The 7500-nt window shown below is 45.2% G+C and overlaps 1 protein-coding gene across 7 annotated transcripts in view; it reads right to left on the bottom strand.

The window, feature by feature from the left end:
• Window positions 1-7500, bottom strand: part of rhea (Talin_middle and talin-RS domain-containing protein rhea) — a 269357-nt gene that overhangs the window by 95064 nt on the left and 166793 nt on the right. For 3 of the 7 annotated variants that reach the window (XM_076177740.1, XM_076177742.1, XM_076177739.1), the window contains exon 2: window positions 2315-2378. The exons of the other annotated variants lie outside the window; for them this stretch is intronic. The gene's annotated coding sequence lies outside the window, so the exon portion shown is untranslated. The remainder of the gene's footprint in view (window positions 1-2314; window positions 2379-7500) is intronic. 7 annotated transcript variants of the gene reach the window in all.

Below are 7500 nucleotides of genomic sequence, written 5' to 3'. Positions count from 1 at the left end.
AGAGAGAGAGAGAGAGAGAGAGAGAGAGGGGGGGGGGAGACAAAGAGCTTAGCCAACAGCAGCATCTTATGTGCTTATTCTCGGAGCCACAACCTTTACCCGACGTGTTTGTCCAGCCAGGGCGGGTGGAAGTCACCGTTGATAACTCATAGATCGCATTCGGTTTTACACCTTTGCCCTATATACTAGGAGAGCCGGGACAAGTGGCAGTCACCAAGCCACGTCAGATAATGGGGTGAGGGAGGCTGACACTAAGGGTCCACAGCGGGCCTTATTTGATAACGTTTAAATAAAATTTGGGATGGGGAGAGGGGGAGAAGGGGAGACAGAGGGGGGGAGGGGAGGGGCCCCCCTGGGAGCCATCACCGGGTCCCCCCCTCCCCCTCCCCCCACCTCCTCTCTGCGGAGAGAGACGATTCATCTTCAATTTGCTCATGGTTAGTTGTGCACTGTTGATGCTGTTGTTGTTGTTGTTGTTGTTACAAAACGTACCGTGGTAGGTTCAATTCCTATGCAATTATTTTCTATAATTGTTGTTGTTATCATTGCTATCATCATTGTTGTTGTTATTAATGTCATCCTTTTCCAGAGTCACTAGACATACTATCATTGCTGCAACTATTATCCTTTAATTATGAGTGTGTCTACCTAGTTGTATCTTACGGGGAAAAGGAGCTAAGCTCGTGAGGTCCCGTCTTTGTATCTCTCCATATCCAGTTTGTTCTTCAATTCTTGTATTGCTTTTGCACACACTGTTTTTTCATCCAATATGTTCCATACATCCAGCACTCTGTGGGGAAAACTGTTCTTTTTCAGGTCCCTTCCATAATTGTCCTTTTTAAAGCTTCCTTCCAGGTCCTCTTGTGTTTCTTTTATCCCAATTTAATAAGTCTTCTCTATCAAGGACTTCCATGCCCTTCATAATTCTATAGATGGTCAACAAGTCACCTCTTTCTCTCCTTTGTTCCAGATTCGGCAACTCGAATTCTAACAGTCTTTCTTCATATGGGAGTTTTGATAGTTCTGGGGCCATCCTCGTAGCTCCTCTCTGGATTTTCTCAATCTTCTTTATACTCTTTTTTGTAGTGTGTGTGTGTGTGTGTGTGTGTGTGTGTGTGTGTGTGTGTGTGTGTGTGTGTGTGTGTGCGCGTGTGTTTTATATATATATATATATATATATATATACATTTATATATATATATATATATAACTGAAGGTGGAAGAAGCAGACGAGGAGTAATGGGAGAATTTCACGCTTCAGTCTTATTTGTCATAATATAGTCAATGTACATATATGTATATATATATATATATATATATATATATACATATATATATATATATGTATAATATATATGTATATATATATATATATATATATATATATACATACATACATACACAATCCAAATGCCCTTTTCCCCTTATACGGGGGTAGCCGCAGCTCCAAACCCATTCAATAACGTCCCTCCCATCTCAGTTCGTTCCACGACGTGGGTGAAGAGTCGGTCACCCCCGTCTCCCGGCACACTGCTCAAGTAGGCCACACGGGGTATCATCCACAGCGGAAGACACCAAAGCGTGCTGTGGTCTTCGCATGGGGAAGGAAGCCTGTCTACACCGCGAGGCTCTTCGCTAAGACCGCAGACATCAGTGTCACCTTTTTCATTTGTTTTTGTGCTCACGAGGCTGAGTCAAAGACGAACATATCACAATGACAAATATATAAAAAATAAAACAATAAAAATCAATAGATAAATTAATAAACATATACATAAGCTATTAAATGAGGAAATCACTAATCTAGCACCGCAGAAATGAAATGCTTATCTTTTATAATATAGGAAACGATACAATCAGTAAGGCTAAAATTGAAATTCCTTCATCCACGCTTCTTCTTCTAAGTCTTACAATGGACGTTAATGAAAACAAGATGTAACAGGTGACCCTTTATTCCATGGCAGGCCGGATGCAGGCAAAGTGACAGAGAAACAATATGTATATAATATATAAACAAGTAAATAATGACAAAATGGGACTAGTTAAGGTAAACTGGTAGCAAGGAAATCAAATTAGCTGAATAATTTGTGCGCGCGCGCGTGTGTGTGTACGTGTGTGTACACTAACAAACGCAATATTACAAGTGCCCTCAAGTATTAGCAATAAATTACACTACTAACACTACTACTACTACTACTACTTACTACCAATATTAATAAAAATAATAATAACGACAATGATAACAATATATATCATAAATAATGATGATAAGAATGACGTAAAAAGTATGATGACAAAAACACACGGCCATTACCTGTGCCCGTGTGTGCGTGTGCGCGCGCGCGCACCGACAGCTCCTCACTTCAGCAGCTCCTCACCTGAAAGAAGGAAGAAAAACAAAAGAAAATTAATTCAACAATTCAGCTGAATAACTTGTATGTGTGTGTGTGCGCGGGTGTGTGTGTGTGTGTGTGTGTGTGTGTGTGTGTGTGTGTGTGTGTGTGTGTGTGTGTGTGTGTGTGTATGTGTGTACGTGTGCGCGCGTGTGTGTATGTGTGTACGTGTGTATACGTGTGTGTGTGTACGTGTGTGTGGTGCATGCGTGTGTGTGTGTGTGTGTACTTGTGTGTGTGTGTATGTACGTGTGTGTGTGTACTTGTGTGTGTGTGTATGTACGTGTGTGTGTGTGTGTGTGTGTGTGTGTGTGTGTGTGTGTGTGTGTGTGTGTGTGTGTGTGTGTGTGTGTGTGTGTGTGTGTGTGTGTGTGTGTGTGTGTGTGTGTGTGTGTGTGTGTGTGTGTGTGTGTGTGTGTGTGTGTGTGTGTACGTGTGTGACTGCACTCTCACAAACTCCTTCAAATATAAACGTCTACCTCCCTCCCTCTCCTCTCCTCCCTCCTTCCCCTCTTCCTCCCTCCCTCCCTCCTCCCTCCGGTTCCCCCGTCCCACACTCTAAACATTTCCGGCACATCCGGATCGCATCCTGACGACGAAGGCCAGGCAGCTCTTCCTCAGCGCCAACGTCAATGCCAGTGCTGGAGAACGCCCTATACCAGTACAAACTGGGATGTGACCAACTTCATTGTTTACACTTAGGAATATCACCGGTAGATTTCAGAGATAAGTCAGGAGAATTAACTAGAAAATTTAAGAGAATATAGTATTGTATATAAATCGTTAGTTCGTCCACATTTGGAATATGCTGTTTCCGTATGATCACCAAATCTCATTAAAGACATTGACAGACTAGAAAAAGTACAACAGCAAGCCACAAAACTGATTCTAAATATCAAAAATAGATTATACGAAAATCGACTAAAACATATGAATCTGTTTTCCTTAAAAAGGCGTAGACTCAGAGGTGACTTGATACAGGTCTTTAAGGTTCTAAAGGGAATTGACATCAAAAATGACAAAATTTTCACACTGAATGAGAATCTGGCAAGAAATAATAGTCTCAGACTGTCCGGAAATAGATTTAATTTGGAAGTGGGTAGAAATAAATTCGCCAACCGTGTAGTTGATGAATGGAATAAACTTTCTGCAGAGGCAGTGCAATGTAATTCAGTTCGAAGCTTTAAGAATCATTTAGATAAACACCTAAGCAAGATGCTGTAATGACTATCAGTTGTTTTATATTGTTTGTTTATTTTTGTTGTCATTTGTCTGTATACTATCATTTGCTTGATTCTCATTTATTATTAGTTATATATCAATTTATTATTATTTACTATTTACCTGTTTGTTTATTATACCAATGCATTTATCTATGTATTTCATTTATTATTTACATTATTATAATTTTTATTTTTTCATTTATTTATCTATAATTAGTATGATTATTTTTCGCATTCGACCTAGATATGGACCAAAAGGTCTCCTGTCGGCATGCTCCGCCTTTGTAATCCTTTGTAATCCTTTGTGTGGTCTTTTAATGGGCTCTCCCTCTCTCTCCCTCTTTCTCTCTTTCCCTCTCTCTCTCTCTCTTTATCCCTCTTTCTCTCTCCCTCTCTTTCCCCCCCTCTCTCTCTCTTTCTCTCCCTCTTTCCCCTCTCCCTCTCTCCTTCTCTCCCCACCTCTCTCTCTCTCTCTCTCTCCATTAACAACGGGAAAATACCAGCTGTGTCCATCTACGGCGGTGACCGTAGAAGGGCTGGCGCGGCGGTGAGAAGTGATTGTATTTGTCAGTGTCAACAGTGTCAGTATAGACGACAAGGATCACATCATGAAGAATCGCCACCCCAGACTTCGACAGGGTGACAATTCTTCATATGAGCTATCCTAGGGTGACAATTCTTCATGTGGGCCACCCTTATTCAACCTAACCTAGCCTTTATTCCACTGTTGATATTCGGCGTACTGGGGTGACAATTCTTCAGGTGGGTTCTCATGGGGTGACGATTCTTCATGTGGGCGTTCTGGGGTGACAATTCTTCACGTGAACCGACAACATTACCATTATCCCACCAGTACCTTTCCGGGTTGTGTAAAAAAAAAAACGAACTTGAATACAAGGCAGCATCACAGAGAAACGCTCCTGCACTCACTGATCCAGGGGATGGAACGCTCTTGAATACCGACCTGATGACGACACAAACGCTCCTGGATACCGACCCAGAGAGTAACACGGACGAACGTTCCTGAATACGCATCAGACGGACGAACGATCTTGAATACCGGCTTTGGGGCGTTGCGAGCGCTTGTGCTATCCAGTCCACGGGGAATCGACAGGTTTGAGATGAGTACGGACGCGACACGCCGGCCCATCCCAACCACCCCCCTCCCTCCTCCCCCCTCCCCCGTCTGGCGCCAAGTCTAACTCCAGAGCCATAGCTACCTGCCTCTCGCTGGAGGTTGGGTAACTATGGTAACGAGGGTCCACAGTGCCACGTCTCGAGTTGGCACTGCTGCCATCGCTAGAGCAGTGCCATTGCCACCAAACAAGCCGACGCCTCGAGGGAGAGCCATTCCCCAGATCACGTGACACAGAGTGTCCACGTCGGTGACCACGCCCCTGTGGAGCGCCAGATAGAAGCGCTGGATCTCTCTCTTTCGTGAGGTCCGTAGCGAGGCTAGGCTTATGGCATCGTCCTTCTTCTCCTTCTCCTCCTCCTCTTGTGACTGACGCCAATTGTCGCCTGTCGATTTTATTTGCCCACAGGGGAAGCGCTGGTCTCTCATGTCAGGTAATGACGGTTTTATTCAGTTGAAGCAAACGCTTCCCTAAGACAAAGAACCCTATGGCTAGGTTCACCCTTTGGCTCCGCTAATCGACTTCCAGCTTCGTTCTAGCTGCCGTCTGCTGATTTTATTCAACTGAGACGAGGGGAGGGTAGGGTGAGTTCCCTCCACGTAGCCTCATTCCAAACAATCTCCCTTCCTCTTTTTTTCTAGAATTTTCCCCTGTGATTTTCTTTTCCTAAGAGAGACAAAACCAATAGGCGGCCACTCTAACGGCCAGCCCACTCCGGCGGGCTGAGTAGGCGGGAAGGCGCCCGGCGGCTGTCTGCCCCCCGCCCCCCACCCCCCCACCAGGCGCCCGACAGAAGAGAGAGGAGAGGGGGGAGAGGTGTGGGGGGAAGGAGAGGGGGAGAGCAGAAGACAGGGGGGGAGAGGGGGGGAACGCCGGCTAGTCCGTAGTTACAGGTTTCCAGTTACTAGAAATTTGTAGAGACTAAAATCCTTCTAGAATCTCCCCTATCTCCCTCGTTGTGGTACTAGAAATCTAATTAGGCATATCGACATATATGTTCTTTAATTTTTTTCTATTTTGTTTTATTTCTTCGTTTCTTCATTTATGATTTTTTTTCGTCCATTTTTATTTTCTAAATTTCTATTCCTTCTAGATTCCCCCATCTCCCTTGTTGCGGTACTAGAAGCCTAGTTAAGCATATCGACATAATATTTTCTTTCATTTTTTGTCTAGCTTATTTTATTTCTCCGTTCCTTCACTTGTTCTTTGTCCATTTTTATTTTCTAAATTTCTATTTTATCGTTATTTGATCAAATTTCATTCTCATCATTGATCATATCTTTATTTCATCTTACTCTACTTTATTTCATTGTATACCTTCCTCTATCTTCACATAATTCTCTTCAGGTATGGGACCACCCCAATATAGATTAAGAGTTAGATATACCTAACCCCCTTACATACCAGTTGATCCATTCTCTTGCCTCTCCAGCTGCCGCCAGGCGATTTTATTCACCGCTGTGGTATATGTGATATACCACACAATGTAGTCAATATATTAGAGACACTTTGGTGACAACCCCCACGGACCCGGGGCACGCAACGTTCCTTTAATCTCCCTACGACTCCAAGTCCTCTTCGGGGCGAACGTTCGAACCCTCCCACCCCCCGAAGTATAGAAGCGCTGGTTACTGGTGCCGGCAAAACAACCTCCCCCCTCTCCCCCTCCCCCCACTTTCGTTATTTCTCTTTTTTCTTTTATTCGTTCATTATTTGCACCCAGACTCGTTACGGACCCAAAGGTCTTCCCCTCCCCTCTCCCCCCCCCACTCTTGGCGTGTTCTTCAATTATAGTCCATTGATATAACGGGGGAGGGGGGAGGGGGTGCGGGGGGCAATCATAGGGCGGGTTGGAGTCTATGTAGAGTCGGGTGGAGGAGGAGAAAGGAAAAGGAAGAGGAAGAGGAGGAGGAAAAGAAGGGAAGAGAAAACGGAGGGCGAGGAGAGAATGAGGAAGAGGAGGAAGACGAGGAAGAGGAGGAGAAATGAAAGGAGGAAGAAGAGGACGACAAGGAAGCAAAATAGGATGAAGAGAGGAGGAGTAGGAAGAGGAGGAAGATGAGGAGGAGGAGGAAGATGAGGAGGAGGAGGAAGATAAGGAGGAGGAGGAGTAGGAAGAGGAGGAAGATGAGGAGAAAGATAAGGAGGAGTAGGAAGAGGAGGAAGATGAGGAGAAAGATAAGGAGGAGTAGGAAGAGGATGAAGATGAGAAGGAAAATGAGGAGGAGGAGGAGGAGGAATAGGAAAAGGAAGAGTAGGAAGAGGAGGAAGAGGAGAAGGAGTAGGAAGAGGATGAAGATGAGGAGAAGGAAAATGAGGAGGAAGGAGAGGAGGAGGAGGTGGACGAGGATAGGAATTCCCAGTCCTCTTTGCACTACCGTCACACTTTATGGATTTAATTCTGTCTAAGGGGGCCGACTTAAGGAAGGGGGGTCCCGCCCAAGGGCGACTCTCTTCAGGCCAGGGGCCGCGCACCCTCTCCCATGCCATCAGGAAAGGACAGCCAGAAAAAAATTACTCGAGTTCGCCACCTGTCGCAGGTGGTACGCCCCCCCTCACTCCCACCCTCATCCTCTCCCTGGTGTCTCAAGCACCCCCCCATCCTCCCACCCACCCCCTCCGGCTGAATAAAATCACCTGACGGCAGTCATAACAAAGGGGGGGGGGAATAGCCCCTACCCGGCACGGAAAGAAGGGGAAGGCAAAGTGGATGGTTGTGTTAGTGGAGCTGGTGTCAGTGGTGGTGTT

Source organism: Oratosquilla oratoria, chromosome 41 (genome assembly GCF_046742065.1).
Source record: "Oratosquilla oratoria isolate Oo_2021 chromosome 41, ASM4674206v1, whole genome shotgun sequence".
Classification (NCBI taxonomy): domain Eukaryota; kingdom Metazoa; phylum Arthropoda; class Malacostraca; order Stomatopoda; family Squillidae; genus Oratosquilla; species Oratosquilla oratoria.
This window is presented reverse-complemented; position numbering and strand designations above follow the sequence as displayed.